Source organism: Lycium barbarum, chromosome 2 (assembly GCF_019175385.1).
Source record: "Lycium barbarum isolate Lr01 chromosome 2, ASM1917538v2, whole genome shotgun sequence".
Classification (NCBI taxonomy): Eukaryota; Viridiplantae; Streptophyta; class Magnoliopsida; order Solanales; family Solanaceae; genus Lycium; species Lycium barbarum.
Genome location: NC_083338.1, coordinates 11,370,331 through 11,390,427, shown reverse-complemented (window position 1 = coordinate 11,390,427; position 20,097 = coordinate 11,370,331).

The following is a 20,097-nucleotide window of genomic DNA, read 5'->3' as shown; positions in this document are numbered from 1 at the left end:
ACCTTGTTTAAGTGTTGTTGTTAGATCAGGCATGACTAGTAGGTAGATTTGTGTCTAATCTCTGTTTGCTCATGATTATGTTAGTGTAGAACACCTCTATAATGTTGTTTAATTTAGTTTAGTAATGACACAGTAACATAGATTGCTGAGATTATAACATAGTGAAGGTATATCCAGTTTGATATTGTGATAACAATGATTACTTGTGGTTAAGACATATGGTTCTGGTTTGTTTGAAGTTGTGAATGAGTCCTTTAAAAATCTGGCCTAGTTTGGGTTAATGTCTTAAAATGAACATTGTGATTTGAGTTGAATTGAGTTTCCTGCTTACATGCCTATAGACCTTGCTCAAGTTTGAACATTGTTTAGTTATATGCTCATGGGAGGGGCTTATAAGTGCATTTGTTGTTTGAATGTCATTCTTTGCATAACTTGACTAGTCTTATACCATTAACCCTTATATATCCCTCTAAGTTCAGATATATATATATTTTTTCATGTTTTGTTAGTGTAATAATGAAAGTTTAATTAAAGTTTTGGCCATTACTACTCTATGAACAGTATATCCATGTTTTGACTAAGTGTTTTGTTCAAGCATGGTCCATGTCTAAGCATATGATTGTTGTATTTAAAGATATGTGGCTAGAGAATCTCTATACTAGACTAATCACAGTTATGCAATAGAGTATGTCAGAAAAATGTGAGTATTGAAATAGGTCATGTCCATTTTTAAGTGTGAGAATGCCTTCTAAAATGAGTAGTCTTTTCTAGTTTATCATCTTAGTTTTACTTGGAGATGATGTGTATGATGTCACATGTTATGTTGACTTTTAAATCTGTGAATCATGAATACAAGTGGTATAGATTCTTGTTTTGATGGAGTCTGACATAGAATTATCACTTAAACTAGTTTCTGAAATCAAAAGTGCATGATAAGTCACTTTTTTTTAGTCCAAGGCATGTGTGATTGAAGCCTTTTGTGTCCGATACGAACCTGTTTAAACCCTTTAAGACCCCTTTTAACTGAGAGCATCTTATGAGTAAAAAATGCATCTTCACATAGTACATGTTTGCATTTATAATAGACGTGACACTGGATTCTAAAATGAATTTGAAGACAAGTTTAGAATGCTATGTCCATGCTTAGTGTCTCATACCTATAATTATGTGTAATTGTTTGTCTCTGCTCATGTGTATTAAATTGAGAGTTTAGCTATAAGTTATGGACTTAAGTCTAGTCTAAAATGGATGAAAATCTAGTCCAAAGTATTGTGTTTTGCACTAGTGAGCATACTGCTAAAACTTGCTTGCATGCTTTGTTTACAGAGGTTTATTTTCTTAAAATAATTCTGTAGTACTTGTTTAATTGAGGTTGTGTATGCTATGTATATATGAACTTGTTTGATATATTGTCCCTCGGTCCTAAACTGTTTGGTGTATTGTCTCTCTTCCCTGCATATGTTGTTATTGTATTTAACTGGGAATTCTAAAATATGCGACCTTAAGTATATTTTCCTTTAAAATCTTCTTTTGTCTAATTGATTGTGTGTGGTATTGAGTCAATATCTTTGCATATACAAGTTATATTCAGTCACATATACTCCAGAGTATATGAGTTGGTTTATCTGTGTATATATGGCATATCATTCCTTACTTGGTTGATTGATAAATTACTCTTGTTAAATTTGGGTCTTCTCTTCTTCTTCCTGTGTTGGGCCTCTATGTGTACAGTAGGCTTAATTCGAAATTTGGCCCAGTTTGCCCATTCTTGTATAGTCACTCATTTGGGCCGTGAACTGTTTGTCTTAGCCGAGTTTAAAACTTAATCTTCTTACTGTTACGTGATGGTATTTGAAGTTTCCTTCTTTGAGTTATGAAATTTTGCATTACTAAGTATCTAGACCCATACTAATCCTTTTTCTTTCGTTTTTATGCATGACCCTCGCGTATGAGTCCAAGGGACTCGTCCTCTTCCGCATTTGGTGCTGGGCTGAAGCCCAACATGATCTCTCTCTCGTGTCAACCTCCATCCGCAGCATAGAAAAAAAAAAGATTTTGGGTCAAAGCCCATACGGCAGAAAACAGATCGCAGCAGGCCTAAAATGGGCCGAACCCATTTAATCATATTTGCATCCTCTATTCTGTTTTGTGCATTTGATTTGTATTGTATGACTAACACTTTACTTTGTTTTGTTTTCTTAGCTTAGATAAATCCTAGAGGAATTAGTGGGGATAGTTTTAGTAATAATGGGTAGTTAGAATTCGAGTTTGCCTTAGAAATAATGTATTTAAAACAATTTAGAAGTTATGATATTTGGATTTAGAATACCTTAAAGAATAACGTACTTATTTAAATAACGCATTTAAGGTAGTTAAATTTAGATAACGTACTTATTCTATGACATAATTTAAAACAATACCATACTTGACGTATTTTTAAAACAATTTATGATGTTTAAATTTTGCATACTTAAAAAATAGCGTACTTACCCTTTGTTTTGTTTAAAAAATAAAAAATAATTTTCTAAACGCATAAGATAAAACTGCCTATAATGCCTCATTCGTTTCATTTGGGACTTAATTAGTTAATCCCTTTGTTTAATTATGATGTCCACTTATGTATTTGTATTCATTAAATTCGGCTAGCATTAAGTATTAAACCCATTGTATTATCAAATGCAAATCTTTTACTTAATCACTTAATTACTTAAGGGGAAATACTTTTTCCTATATTACCCATAAAAATATAAAAATATTATTTTGTCAAAATGCCTTATATTCTCCATTTTTGTTTTTGAAATCTTGATAATATTTACAAACTATTTTCCTAAACATTTAAAATGTTATATTTGTATTGTTTTAGTCTTGATTAAATAACCTAAGTTTGACCGGTTAATCGTAGTTAGCGAATCTTAAAGGATGCCTAACCCCTTCCTTTTAGGATAACCAAAAACCCTTATCTAGAATCACATTAGTTAAGCAGACCATTAACGGAGGTCTAGTCTAGTTTTACCTTAGTTAATAATTAGGTGTCCTAATTCACCTTTAAAATTAATTAGGTGGCGACTCCTTAAAATAAACAAATAGGAATCACCAATATGTTGTACTTCGATTTGATCCGTTAAAATGGGGTATAACATTCTTTGTGACATTTCTCTCAATGGGGGCAGAGATGAAAAGAATTTGACAACAGACTTAGGGATCACAACCAATATATAACAGCGAAACACCTCTTCGGAAGAGACATAACTCTTCAAAGGAAACCTTTCAGAAGAGGCGTAACTCTTCGGTTATGAACCCATCAATTATAACTGAAAAGTTAATTAGGTTTCTACGCATATAAAATCTATACCTTATAACATAAGATTTATATATAGCCCATACAAATAACACTTCATTAGATCAGAAAAATGGTCGTCTTTAATTGATAGCATATCTATGTACAATTATATTAAATATGTGAGTCCACTAATTAGATAATTTCTAACAAGAATAGTATATAACTTAAACTCATAAAATATGTGTTATGCAAATTGAAATTGAGGAAGTAAAGTTTAAAATTTAATTATTCTTAATACATACTTATGAAAATATAAGCAACATAACATGTGACAGAAAAGAGGACGTTACTTTTTAGAGTCAATTCCTCATATGATCACTGATCAACTTAAGGAAATTATCTAGTAAATTATTATTTTTTTTCTCACATGGTCATTCAAGTTTATACATTTGTCCTACAAAGTAACAAGAGCCAAAAGTCACTTAAAAATAAAAGAAAAAGGGCCAAAGTAGTCTATAAGTTTGGACTTTGAGTTTAAACATCCCTTATTTTTTAACACCAAACAATAATAGTCCTCTAACTATTTTTCTTTTACTTCGTAAATTAGGTTGTGTTCGTCCCATAAGTAAGTTCATAATATTATTTTTTTTAACAAAGAAACAAATCATAATATTTAAACGTAAAAATAAATGAAGAGTGTTAACGTAGAGGGTAAAATTGGTACTAAAATTCTAAATGAGATAAAGGAGAGGAACAACTATTGTTCGAAATTGGGAGAGATATTTAATTTTTTTAGCAGAGTTGGAGGGGAGAAATAATTTTCACCCAAATAATATTACAAGCTTGACAAAAATAATATTTGAAAACTTTAAAAAAATTAGTATCCAATGATGTAACAGAATCTCCTCATTTTATGTGATGTAGAATGATTTATATTATTGTGATGATGTCCTTCAATATGCATCTATGTTTTTTTCTTTACGAAAACCCTTTATGATTAATCTTTACAAATGACTTGTTTCTTATTAGGACATAGTTTTTTGTTTGTTTGAAGGAATTCAATGCCTTCCTTATTATTTATGAATTTTCTGGCAATAATTTCTACCATAGAAACAACTAACAATTAATTTAAACTATTTTATCACAATAAAGATTACTCATAAAATGAATAAATAGAAACATTATTTTATCGTTGAACTCCTAAGTTTCCAAGCAAATAGAGTATATATATGCTATTTCATTTTTTTAGCAACGATAAAATGAAAAAAAAATGTTTCATTTCTAAAGTTATCAGTCGCAATTTTTTGTGAGTTTCATTACTTTTAATGCCACAATTAGAGTTGAACTAAAATTGTAGTATTATTTTGTATCATTAAAAGGTTGTTAGTGTTTTATGTTAAAGAGCAAGGACTATATTAATTGAAAATTAAAACTTAAGGGACTACTTTGACCCTTTTTCTTTTATTTTTAAGGGCAAAGGGCCAAAAATACCCCTCTACTTTGGAAAAAGAGCTAAAAATATCCTTTGTAATTTTTTTGGTTCAAAAATACCCCTCTCGTCTTTAAAATTTTCAAATATACCCTTGTCTTGACAGAAATTATCTCCCAAAATAAATCGAAATCATTTTTTAAACCCGCTCTATCATTTAAATGATGGAGCGGGTTTAAAAAAGGATTTCAGATTATTTGGGGGGATAATTTCCGTCAAGACAGGGGTATGTTTGAAAATTTTAAGGATGAGATGGGTATTTTTTACCCAAAATAAATTCAAAGGATATTTTTAGCCCTTTTTTCAAAATAAAAGAATTTTTTGACCCTTTTTCCTACTTTTAAAGTGACTTTTAGCCTTGTTACTTTATAAGGCAAATATGTAAACTTTAATAATCATATGAAGAGCAAATAATAGATAAATGATTTTATTAAGTAATTTGCATAGTTAGAGTGACCAAAAGACAGTACTACAACCTATAATATAAAAGGAAAGAGAAAAATAAAATGCTACTATAGCTTAGCAAAAAGAAATGGTAGTAATATATACGAATCTAAAAGGACATGCAGAAAATGGGGATTGACTAACGGCATTTTATTACGCAATAGTTTATTTTATTTTTAAGTTAAAATAGTACATTGAGATGACAATTCACTGCACTAAGGACTAATTTGGTTGGTCGATGAAAAGTCGATAGGCACACTTAGGTAAAAGAGAGTCAAGAAACATGCTAGAGAGAATATCTACTTTTGCTGTGCCCAAAATTTTCTTTGCTTGTGAAAACTTTGACAACACCATCATTATTTTGCGGGATTTGATTTTGATTCCCTAATTATACTAATTTTATTTTCTTAACTAGCAAGCTTCTCTATCTCATCAAGGTAAGGGATATGATCAGTGTATATCCTACTAGGTATGTAGAAATTTATGTAGAATTTTGAGAGATCCTAAAAATCAAATCCTCAAATCTGCTTTAAACCTCTTTTTGATCTAAGATATAACTGTTGGTCAATTTTAAAATTTTAAAACTTGCCCCAAATTTCCATATTTTATAAAGTCTTCCATCTATTTATGATCCAACATAAGTGAATGAGTTGTAGTAGCTAGTAATTGTGTTATTGACAGTTGTTATTAAAATATCATGTTATGATTTTAAAATAATTTATTATCTAGTTCATTATAAAAATGATAATTTAGTATCAAATTTATCTATATATTTGTGATAATGATAATTAACTTCATCAATGAAAATTCTGCATAATTTGAGACTAACAAATATGTTGTTTGATATGATTGGGTATTCTTAGTATTTTTTAGAATTATGTTCACAAAACAGTAAAATGTGTTTTGAAAACTTATGGCAAACACAATTTCTAACTTCAATACAAACTTCACCAAAATCAAAATTTTCAAATAATAATAATAATAATAATAATAATTTGGGAGATTAGTCACTCAACCAACCTTTGGTCTTCTTCAATCACGTTAAACATCACCTCAATCGAGTAACAAGTAAACAAGAAAGCTTTATGCACCTTCCTAGAAACTACACCTGATCTACAATTAACCAAGGAAGGGAAAAGGGCCTGATTTACCCCTCTAGTTTGCGAAAAGGTTCATATTTACCCTGTTATACTATCAGTCTATTTATATCCCTATCGTTATAATAGTTGAAACATTTGCCTCTATTTTTAACCCCCTGTCCACCGTGGCCAATGGCTTTTTAAATAAAGGGAAAAGGGTCTGATTTACCCCTCTACTTTGAGAAAAGGTTCATATTTAACCCCCCCTCCCCCCCCCCCCCCCCCCCCGTTATACTATCAGCCCATTTATACCCCTACCGTTAATGAATTATCAAAGAACAAAAATAGTGTAAATAATGTAAATAAATCTACATCTACCAAATCAGAGTAACATCCAAAGTATCAATGTTCTAGGTCAAACAATTATAAAAACACAAAGAACAAAAAAAGAAATTCAAAGGAACTAAGAAAACTGTTTGAATGGGATTCTTGGGTGTCATATGCTTTTTAACTATAATAATGATATGTACTAAAGAAGGGTGAACAAAAGTGTACTCCTTGCCTATCCACACCATGAGCCAACTCATATCCATCATTCCCATTGAAGTAAACAGTACACTTTTGTGCAAAAATTTATTAATATTTTTTAAAAGAAAAGACTTATTTAAAAAAAAATTATTTTCCTATCTTTGAGATAAAATAATAGCAATATTTAAGCATTAGTTGATACTTGGAATTTTAATTTGATTAATTTAAAGGTGTAAGATATTCTATTGTTAATGTATGTAGATTGGACCTAAACAATACTTATTATTTTTTTATCAAGTTTTGATTTGGATAATTCTATTTCAAATTATTAAATTAATTTTACATGTTTAAAACGAAACAAAGTAGAAATTTGATTTTCTATTTAAACGAAGAACTACTATTTTTTAATTTTTGGTAAATATTCTTGGTTTAGCTCATTTTACTTGTCCTTTTGTCTTTTGCATGGTTTTTTAAGGAAACGTCAATTAGAATTAGAATTTGACTAATTTACCTTATTAATTATTTGATCTCCATTGAATATTATTTTTTCTTTTACGACATTAATCTCTTTTCACATTTATTAGAGTAAGGGTATAAATGGGCTGATAGTATAACGGGGGGTAAATATGAACCTTTTCCCAAAGTAGAGGGGTAAATCAGGCCCTTTTCCCTTTATTTAAAAAGTCATTGGCCACGGTGGACAGGGGATAAAAAATAGGGGTAAATGTTTCAACTATTATAACGGTAGGGGTATAAATGAACTGATAGTATAACGGGGGTACATATGAATCTTTTCCCAAAGTAGAGGGGTAAATCAGGCCCTTTTCTCACCAAGGAATGACTTCCGAGAATAGCTAACACTTGACTTCAAATTAAAAAGTCTAAGTTTCATGATTATTTGAGGAATTAACTCACAGAATCAGCTATGTGGCTTTCTTATTGCTAAACATATGAAATTATGTCATTACCTTTTTCTTTCATTCACATAGTACTACTATTTAGGACAGTTCAAAATCGAATCGTAATCAATAACTCAATCGTAAAATTGGCTTATTGGTATTAGATTATCAAATTAACGGTTGGTGAACGGGTAAATTTTTTATAGTTAATGGTTTATCGGTGAGGGGGCAGATTACTCAATTTCCTTCAGATAAACCGTTAACCCGTTAAGAGTTATTTTATTTACATTTTTACCCCTAGATATATAAATAATTGGAAATTTTGTATTCATAAATAGCTTAAATTTTAAAGAGGATAAATTCTTTTAAGTGTAATGCATAGGCTGAGGAGAAATCGACCGCAATTGAATCTCTACTGAATTTGTTGCCATTTTCAATTTCCAATTTCTACATTCCATCATCCAATTTGCTGTGAAGCCGTTTTTAGTTAAAAATTCATACTCCCTCCATCTCAAAATATTTATTGTGACTACTAAAAATAATTATCTTAAATTATTTATCATTTTTGAAGCTCAAAGCAAAATTAATCATTTTTTCCTATTTTACCCTTGATAGAATTTTTCTTGAAGACTAAACACATAAATTAATTTGAACATTTAATTTAGAGAGATGATAGCTTAGACATAAATAAGGTTAAGTAGTAAAAGAACCCTTCTAATCATTGTTTCTTAAGGAACGCGTAAACTAAAAAAGCGAAAAAAAAAATTGAGACGGAGGAAGTAGTGAGAATGCTTATTCATTTATAGGTTGCTCAAACAAGTTATATCCCTATTTTGGAGTTGTTCGAAAGAAGCCGGCAGTAAGCATAAGCAGTTGTGCATTGATGAATCATACTGTATAATGCTATCTCTCGGTCAGTTGATACTCAATTAGTCAATTTGCATAAATGATAAGACTAAATGTGATGCTCTACTGAGATCTTGCATATAAGGGTATGAATTGGTCATGGTGTGTGAAATTAGTTTCTAACTATGGACATTTTCATTGTCATTACTTTTAATTTTTATTATACTTAGAGCTAGCTAATATATCGCTTGATATCCGCGTAATAATTGTTAACCTGATACCACCGAATCAATTGATATCTTATCGATTGACTAACGGATTATTACATTTAAAAGTCGATAATACGATAAGTTAAATCGTTAAATGTAATTATTTGCCCGATAAGTAGCCCTACCACTGTTAATTTATCATTTCACTTATTTATCACTCATTTAATTAGTATCGAGGAAGTTTCAAAAATTTTGTTTCTTGGGTAGACTTGGACCGTTGGACATCATAAGAATTTTGGGACCAAGTAATTATTTAGATGGGGCCAATTCCAACCAACTTGATAAAACAATCCATGACATTTTGTTGCTATACCTTTCTCTTTATCTTCTATAGAACTTCTAGAAGACCGCTGTTGCGGCTTTCTTTATATATTAAGATTGAAGTTTCACTGCATTATTTAAGCTAAAGTTGGTAGAGACTGCAATTGATCTAATCCACTAATTAACAATTTTCCTTAGTTGGTAGAGACTGCAATTGATCTAATCCACTAATTAACAATTTTCCTTTTTAGCTTTTGGTTAGTGCTCTCTCAATTATTGCTTTAGTTGCTTTATTGTTAAGAATGCCTTTTCCTATAAAAAAAATAAGTAGCATCTTATTTTTAAACGTGAATTTTTAAATTCGAATTAATCGGATTCTAAAGTTAATATGCAATTATCAGATAGGAACTTGACACTCCCGGATTTACTTTTATTTGTATAATATTTCTCTTTCCATTTGTGTCGGTATAAAGAAAGGCAGAAAGACATAAAATTAAATTAATAAGAAAAAGGTGGGGCGTCAATTATCAATCTAGGTCTAAAAATACATTATAGTGCAAAAAAAAGTATATACTACCAATACACTTTTTAACCTGTAGCTAGTTACTTTATGATTTTATTTTACTATCAATTATTCATAATAATTATCTTGATTGTGTATATATCCTTTTCATTAAATTATTAGAGCATAAACTTGGGGGAGAAATAATTATTTGGCCCTTTATAAACTTTTTTTTAATTCTTTGACCCTTTTACAAGATATTTTTATTTTTTACAGATCTCAAAAAACACATAAAAGATTTGAAAAAGTTATTTTCTTCAATTCAAATTGGAAGAGGCCAAAAAATCTTATTTCCTCTTAAACTTGACATGTATCAGGATACATGCCACCAATCATGGCTAAAGAAAAAAAAGAAAAAGAAATCATAGTCTTTGTTTGAGAATAAAACCAACTTCTCCGTATAGTAGTAGTTAACTAGTTATTCAAGGAACTTTTCACAGTAGCTCAAAAGAAACGGAGGAGAAGAAATTGACATCTTTAACTTGTCCAAATTATTCACATTACAAACACAAACAACACATTACTACTGCATGTGAACAAACAAAAATTACAGAAACTAAATGGCATTAATTAAGCATACATCCTACCCCGGTAAGGCCTGCGTACATTGTTGTTGTTGTTGACATTAATTAAGCATACAAGAGAATTACTTCAACCATCACCGCACCCGATTTAATTAACTATGTAGACACCTAATTAGACCAAGTTGATCACCAGGATAAGAAGGTAGATTCCGAAAGTACGATCTTGGATTACTCTAATCACAAGTACTTCTTGGCATTCTACAGTTTCTTCCAGGAGCTTTCATCATCCTGATCCTTCGTCCTCGACGACAACAACAACAACAATAACAAAAATAACTGTCGATTGCAAAAACTAACATGGAAATAAGAAAAGGTAAAGCAATGTGAAACCAGCGGTTGATTTTATCTTTTCCAGTGTCCGGCGGAAACACCTTCTCGAACCAATCAAAGAAATGATCACCAATTATGTAGATTCTATTTTAAAAAATTCATATCCGAATTTACGATTAAAATGTTAAAGTTTGACTTTTGAAGTTCAAACTGCGACAAATAAATTGGGATAGAGGACATATTTAAAAGAAATGGCGGAAGAGATGTTGAAGCTTATAGCAAAGAAGATTCAGGGATCATTTAACTTTTTCAAATTTTCACATCACAAACCCAAACAACACATTAAACAAAAGTTACATAAACTAAATGACACTAATTAAGCATACATCCTATCCCACAAAGGTAGGGGTAAGGTTTGGGTACATCCACCCTCCCAGATACCCCTTGTGAGACTACACTAGTCATATTATTGTTGTTAACATTACTTAAGCATACATAAAAAGTACTTCAACCAACACCACACTCGATTTAATTAACTATGTAGACACCTAATTAGACAAGTTGATCACCAGGATAAGCTCGGAGATTCCGAAAGTAATCTCTAGGATTACTCTCAAAAGTACTTCTTGGCATTCTACAGTTTCTTCCAGGAGCTTTCATGTCCCGTCCACCACCGCGGCGACCACCACCGCAGCGACGACAACAACAACAATAACAACAATAACTGACGAACGCAAAAACCAACGTGGCAATAAGAAAAGGTTTAGCAACATGAAACCAGTGGTTGATTTTGTCTTTTCTAGTGTCTGGTGGAAACACCTTGTCGGACCAACGAAGGAATTGGGCACCAAAGTGGTCTAGCAACAGTAACAATTCCTTCAATTTTTCCACCACATAGTTCTTCACTTCCTCAATTCCCATCTTCCTTCAAGAAGATCAACAAGATTTTTTTTTTTTTTTTAAGAAGTGTGATGAGAGGGAGACAAGGGTAGAGAGTAAATTGGAAAGACCAAGTACTACTAGTGTTCTTTTATGGGTTGAAGCTTGTTTTTTGGATGGCTCAGATCAATTGGCGGGGGATTTTAATGTATAAGACTTTTTTCTGTAGTATGTCGGATTTGATTCGATGAGGATATTTTCTTTTTCCTTTTTCATCATTCTATAAGATATTTTAACTTAAATAACTTATTCAGAAATTTTACACTTGCCTTATTTATTACTAACTTATTATTTCACACATTCTAAAGACCCGTTTGGCCATAAAACTTAGGCTTAAGTGGTTAAAACACTCCTAAACTTGACATTGATTATTACTTTAGTCCCGAATTATGCCTAGTCTTAGGACACCCATAAGCTTGGCTAAGTGAATTTAATAACACCCTCAAACTCATGCACCTTAGTATCGTGTAGTCACTCACAGTTCAGCTAGAATTTCCAGCCCATGCGTCCTTCACGTAGATAAATTAAAAGTTAAAGAATAAATAAAAAATACCAACCCGTTAAATACACAACCCGATAACCCGCCATCAATTAAATCACCCAACTCTCTCAAAACCCTATACAATTTTCTATCTCTCTCAAAATGCTCTTAAATAGCAAAACCCAACTAATACATAGGGTTCCAAAATAAATCATCAAATTACATAGTACACTAATATATAGGTCTAATCTTCAATAACCATTTCAACTCTTGCTCGTATTTATTTTTCTTTTACAACAAATCCCAAATAACAACATTAGCTTTTTCCGGAAATGGTGGTTCATACCAGTCGAAAAATTTGCAAGAACATCGACCTTTCACCTGTACAAAGTGGGCGAAAATCAGTGATAATCCCAGCAAATTATCAAAAATTGACCCTTATAAATAGAACAAACCCAACAAAATTATGCTAAAATTGACCATTCTAAATACCAAAAACAAAAATTACATATTGTATAGTTTTTACGGCCCAAAATCTCTTCCGCGGATTGTCATCAGGCCATGAAATTTTCAAAACCGCGGAAATCCACATCTACAATCTTTAGTAATGAAGACAATTGAGAGAGAAACCAACAAATATGATGGTGTTTGGATTGACTTATTTTCTTTTTTAGCTTTTATAAGCATTTTTATACTTTTTGTGGTGTTTGATAAAAGATTAAAAAACAATGCTTTTAAGCACTTATTTTTAGGTCAAAAAACTATAAAAATAAGCTAAAAATTAAAAGTTGGGTATTCTCAACTTATGACAGTAGCTTTTAGATTATAATCTATTTTTAAAAAGTCAATCCAAACACTTTGAACTTTAGCAATTAGAGAAGAATGTGAAGAAAAAAATTTAAATTCAATTTGGGGTGTGTTTTAATGAAGGAGGATTTAGATAGAGGAGAAAGGGGCATTTTAGCCATTGCCAAAGGACCAAAAAGAAAGGAAAATGTAAAAATGGATTTTTTTTACCGTTTGGTTGCTGATGTGGTAAGTTTTTATGATCTCACGTTCGTGGAAGAGCCTGAGATCACTCGCTGTGTCATGTGGCAGCTTGGGAGTGTTTTAAAATTCACTTAGCCACGCTTAGGGTGTTTTTAAGACTAGGCATAGTTTAGGGACTAAATTAATAATCCGTGCCAAGTTTAGGGGTGTTTTAACCACTTCAGCCTAAAAATAATTCACTTTTTTTCAAAATAATTCACTTATTTTAAAATTAGTGTTTGGCCATGAAAAATCCAAATTCAATTGAAATTGTATTTCAAATTTAGAAAACAACTTATAACTTATTTTCCAATTCGCACTTTTCACATTTGAAATTATGTTTATGTACATCCAAGCATGAACATCATTTCAAATATTATTTGCGAAAAGTATGACTAAACACAACTCCATTTTTAACTCCAAGTCAATAAATTTCAAATAACGTGAAACATATTTGGAATCTATGGCCAAACGACCACTAAACATTTGCTTTTAATTACTACTCACTTGATTCAATTTATGTGATTTGATTAAGAATACGAGGATTAAACTAACTAATGTTCGATGAAAATCTGAGCATAATTTTTTTAATTTTTTAAAAAAGTAAAATTTACATATTTAGAAACTATATAAAGAATATCATTAGTCGTAATGGTTCATAATACAAAATATTTAAAAATACAAAAAATCATAATTAACCCCAATTTTTTTTTATTTTTTTTTTGGCTTATAAGATATCTTTTGACTCTTCCAATAATACAAATACGTAAATTAAAATGAAGGAAGTACCTTTTAAATAATTTTAAAACTAAAAAGGCCACAAATACACAGTTAGCCGCCCAAACTTGACACAAATTGTCATTTCTACATCACCAGTAGCCATTTGAATACCTCAATTTTGATAAAATATGTGTGACTTTTTTCTCACGGATGATGAAAGAAATGATACGTCATTAGAAGAAAAAAAAAAAAGCATTTGTCATTATATTAATAAAAAAACCAAAAAAGAAAAGATAATTCTCCTTTTCAGCCCCACTGCATATTCTTCTCCCCGATAAAATAAAAAATTAATCAAGTAGTTTGAATTAATACTGGCCTAACGAGTGATTTTACACCTTAGGCGAATCATTTTTAAAACCAATATGAGAATGTGAACAAAATAAATCAAATTTTTTAAACTAGACGAAGTCTCAGAAAATCATAAACAGTGAAATATTTGTAAAACAGGCCAAATCTCACAACAACATAGTCAAGATATGATAGAAACTGATTACACATATCTAGGGTCACAGTCCGAAAGATAGAACCATAAATAATTTGATAAGACGCCACAACAAATATATGTAGTTGCCTCACATTAGTTAAAATTAGTGCCGGATTTAGAATTTTCATTCAGGGGGTTCAAAAAAATATAACAAAAGTTAAATATAAAAAATAATGTGGTTAATGGGAATCAAACCTAGAATGCTAGAGACAATTTTGAACACCTTGGACCGCTTGAACTAACCTTCTGCATATGCTCAGGGTGTTCAAAAGTTAATATATGTACCTAAACACAGAAAATTTATCCTATATATATACTGTAATTTTTTACCGAGGTGTCCTCCAATTAAATCCGGCCCTGGTTGAAATCTCTAAATATCTCGAACCATATTAGGTACGTCTCCGGGCAGTGTTAGTACATGGATTTCATAGTGCACTAAATGGTGAGCTATAAGGATCAAGCGAAATCATCAACCCGCTCCTCAGTCTTATATGCAAGTCTTTAGCAATAATTAAAAGTTAAATTAAAACACTTTGAGATGTTTCAATAGACACGCTTTTGTTAGGTTGAAGCGTTCTTAAGTATTAACCTTAGTAAAATATCAAGAAGAAAACTGTAGCCAACTTTGAGGGCTAGTTGATTTTCAAAAATATACAACCTAACACTATGCTATGCATTTACATATCATATTTTCCGATTACACCCGTATAACCACTATTTTCAATAAATCTGAACAAAATCCATTCCAAATTTCTCATAAAAATCATATTTTAAATTCAAACCCACTTCTTCGAGCTTGTTCAATAATGGAGGATTACATTCTAATATGACTTTCATCTTTCAATTGTGACATAATTAGTACTCTAACTATATTTTGAGCTCTAAACACAATAACAAATCGAGTTTTCAAATTCCAATTAACAATAAAACATCGAGTGGATTGAGGCAGAGAAATAGGGAAAGTGAGCAATATTTCAAATTAGATACAATATGGGCCAATCAGGACAAGTATTGAACAACATGGCCCATTTTAGTAATGAGCTTGGGCTGGATAGTTGAGAGTGTAGAAATGGGATACAATTCCGATTGAAGCACAAACAGTGCAATTACTTCTTTATAAATCCCATGTATTTATAAGATATGTTTCAGAAATGTACTAGAAAAATAAAATATTTACCGCCACTTACCATGTAATATCATTTGCCAACAAAAAATACCAATAGTATATAACACCCAAAAGACTGAGGGAAAAGTATATTTTTTTCAGGGTGAGTCTAGTTGGATTCGTTGGGAACACCTGGACGATGCAATATACAAAAAATGAGAAAAAATTGGAGGTTTTTAACTAGTTTGAAGTAAAAATTAGTAGTTGAAAACAAGTTGAAAAAATGCATCTGTGTCACGTGTATAAAATGTATATTATTGTTCATCCACATATATCACACATATATACAATGGACACACACACACACACATATGGGTGATTACACGTTGATACACAAATATACATGGAGGATATACACAGATATACACATCTCTTCTTCTTTTCCATTTCTCACCTACTTTGAATTTGGGCTTTGAGTTTTCTCCCAAAACTGAATCAAACCAGCTCTAATGGAGCTCAAAATTTAGTAGTATATGTTTTACGCAAGTGTTATCAACAAGATTTTTGAACACCCACTTCAAATTACAATATTTTTCAAATTTTGAAAATCTCAATCTCAAACTTTCTACTCACTGTTGAATTAATGATTTTCAGCTCCAACTAATGTTACTCAAGTGATTTCAACATCGACAATCATCAATACAACAATTTTGCAACAAGTTTTCGAATCTCAAACTCCATCAACTTACGAATGGCCAATTCAAGTGTTAAACTAAAGTTTGTTCCCTAACCAATTTTACAACCAGAGCACGAATTGATATTTTTAACCACAAATTGAAACTTGGAACAAAATCTTTTGAATCCAAAAAATTAATTACAGTCGCTAGTTAAAATTTACAATATACATACATACATATATATGTGTGTACAAAACCTATATATTTGTTGGCTATTATTATTTTAAGCAATCCAAAATGTAATTATCCCAATATTTTGCTTGGAATACCAAGCGAAGCTGCACAAATTTCTCTATTTATAAACCAAACGGCAAACAATTTATGGGCCAAGCAAGGCGCTATTACACAAATAACTACCTTTTAATAGCCTCTAACTAGTTATAGCTACAAGTTGAAGATTTACAATTCGTAGCTGCTTTTGGCTGTATTTCAGTTGTATCTCGCATTTTTGAAATACAATGAAATATAGCGAAATACAGCAAAATACAGAGAAATACAAAACACGTTAGAGTAAATTTAGGCTCTATTTTTGGAACATATTTTTTAAAAAAAAATCTGAGAGAAAAAATAGGCTATATTGTTGGAACATAATATTCTTTTCCTTTTTAAATAGTAAGTCAAATTAAATCAACCATATTTCACACAAATCATTGAAGAGTAAAATCAGGCCCTAATTATGGAACAGTTTTTAAAAAAAAAATATTATGAGATTCAATTTAAAACTTCCCATAAATTACGCATAACGGTTGTTCTTCCATAAAAGCTTACGAATCTCTCTCAACTTTTATCACAATCAAAACTTTTTGAATTTAAAAACCACTAAAGATCTAAAAACTTCCAAATACAGAAAAATAAACACTGAAATATAATGAAATATGGTTAATTGTTTAAGAAATATAAAGTTGTAGTATGCGTATATACAATGGAATACAAAGAAATATAACAGAAACTCTTTCATAAATTAGAAATACAAAATGCAGAAATACATTGAAATACAGCGAAATACAAAAGTCGTGAAAATAAAATGTTGTAAAAATAGGCTCTATATTTGGAACATTCACTATATTTACACCAAAAAAAAGATAAATACATTGAAATACAGCGAAATAATGTACTGAAATATACTGAAAATTAAATATACTATTTGTTAATACACAGAAATACACTGAAATATACTGAAACATTTTATCAAACACTTGGTGGGCATGAAGCTCCACAACTCTCATCAATGGTGTTCTCATGGGAAAGAAGCGTGTCGTCTCAGATTGCTACAAAAAGGACGTTATCCGGAGATAAAGACTTTCAATTGGACTAGTTAATAAAGCTGCACTCCGTCGTCCTTCACCGTTGTTAGAGCTCTTCTTTTCACTCCGTCGTCGACCATGGCTTCACTCCGTCGTCGACCATGACTCTTTTTAATAAAGCTTCACTCCGTCGTCGACCATGGCTGCTGCTACTACTGTAGGATTCTTCTGATGTAGGTGGTGGAACAAAAGCATATGGAGTTCAGATCTGAAGAACTAGAACCTTAAGGTTTTTTTTCGAGTTTGGAGATGGAGATGGTAGTAATAGTGGTGGTGGTGTTGACGGCAGTGTGGGTGGTGGAGATAGAGAAGGAAGGGTGGGAAGTGAGTGGAAGGAGAAGAGAGACTGGAGATAGAGTAAGGGAGGGAGAGAGGTGGCAGTGAGACCAGGGGAAGGAGGGAGAGGAGAGGGATTTTTTTTTTAGGGTTTGGAGAAGATGATAAATCTTAAATATGTAGTGAGGGAGAATAGAGAGGTACATGTATTATATTTCAAAAGTTACTGGACCAGTTATGAAATGTAATTTTGGAAAAATAAAGCTACGAAAATTAAATAAAAAATAAGGTAGTTATTATTCATAAATAAGTCTTACAGGTAACTATGGCAAGTAAATTTTCCTTACAAGTATTTGGAAGAACTCTGTTCGATTGGCCAATTATATATTGTTTTTCTTTTCATTTTTTTTTGCGCGGATTGCCCTTCATTTGGGGTGGTCTTTAATTTTTGTCCTTCAAATTGGTGGTCTTTAAGTTTTGCCCCTCGTCTAATACCCCGAGGTTGTGGGTTCGAACTCCAGCTCAGTAAAAAAAAATAAAAAAAAATTGCAAGCCAGAATTTTGCAAAATTCTGCTTAAGACCAAAAGGCAGAATTTGCAAAACTCTGTTTTGCGATTTTTTTAAAAAAATTTTGACAGAGCGGGGGTTCGAACCCGAAATCAAAATTCTTTTAGCCAAGGCCAAAAGTTAAAGACCACCAATTTGAGGGACAAAAATTAAAGACTGCCCCAGTGAAGGGAAACCCTGCAAATTGCCCCATTTGCTATAGTTGCCTCAGTAATTTGTGAGAAAAGGGATGAGACTTTCATTTTTAGACATTTCGTAAATGAATCACAAAAATAAACGGGATCGGGGAATTACCTAGTAAGTATGAGACGTTATCTAATGCATTAGATTCAAAACTAAGTCAAGAACGTGAACAATATTACAAATAAAAAAATAACACAATATCTTTGCTACTATAAGATTGAATTAATTCCACAATAGTGAATTAATTCCACAATAGTTAAAATTTACCATTTAATTAGAAATAAAGGAAAGAAAATCATCAATAGTCACAATTACGTAAAACACTTAATTAATCAAACTTTATTTGTATAAACTCAAATTTACAGATTTTTTTCACAATTACGTAAAACACTTAATTAATCAAACTTTATTTGTATAAACTCAAATTTACAGATTTTTTTTTATTTATGAACAAGTTCACGTCGTTCCATTATAATATGAGCTTTGCTCAAATTGGAACTATGTATAGTAAGTTAACACCTCACATTCAAAGTAATAAAATTATCCTTTTAATCATATCTAATCGCGTATTCTTCTCCAAAAAGTAACGATCCAAAAGAAAAAAGCCCGGTTAGCTACTTAAAATGCCTATATTTTTCACGGAATTTATGACAAAATTCATGAATATGTGCTCATCAAAAAATTGTATCTCACAAATTTTCGTTGGAAATTCAGATTACCGATGTCGTTCTGATAAAAACGTCAGTGGAAAATCCTCAAATTTCTAGAAATACTTGAGCTCTAAAAGGTGCTAGCTTTTAGTACTTTTGTAACACCTCGTACCTTTAACGAAAGCTTTGACCATGATCCCAGACTTAGAAAATCAAATAAAGAATGTGGGAATTGGAATTTCCCTGTTCAATTGTAAGATGGGGGTTTAAGCCCATGAACAGTGACTGTATTTCAGTATACGTGCCGTAATTCAAGTCATAAACTGGTACCAAGGATTTCTGAGCATTCTGGAATTTGACATTTGGATGTCAAATGGTTAAATACGGACCGTATTTCAAAATACGGCCCGTATTTCAAAACTTATTTGGAATTTGGGAAAACTTCCTTGATGAAAGTTGTAGAACTTTGAAATACCTTTCCAACGGTATAATATGGGGTCAAACGGACATCTGTGCAAAGAGTTATGACCATTTTACTGAAGAGACGCAGTGCAGACCGTATTTCAGAATATGGACCGTATTTCAAAATACGGCCCGTATTTAACTGGGCGGAAATTTTAATTTTTCACAGTATATATTCGTCCGTATCAGTTCACATCATTATTTTTCATTCCTTCAAGCCCTAGAACGACCTCCTACCCTCCTCCATCATCAAGAACACCAAGGTAAGCCTACTCTAATTATTCCAACTCAATTATTATACATATCCTTGTAATCTAAACAAGAAATCATCATTCCTAAACTAGGGTTTCCAAGAAAACTTATCTCAAGGTTCAAGAATCAAGATTTAGGAAATCTTCTCCAAAAATCAAGTCTTTAATTCAAGTTTTGGAGCAATTAAGGTATGTAGAACTTCCATCCATATGTGGGAATCTCTACGTTCTTCCCCATGCTCCGTTTCTTGATATCCATGAAGTTCAAATCCTAGGGCATTAAACCCAACATATTGGTAGCCCGTATTTATGTATTTATGTACATGAATGTTGTATC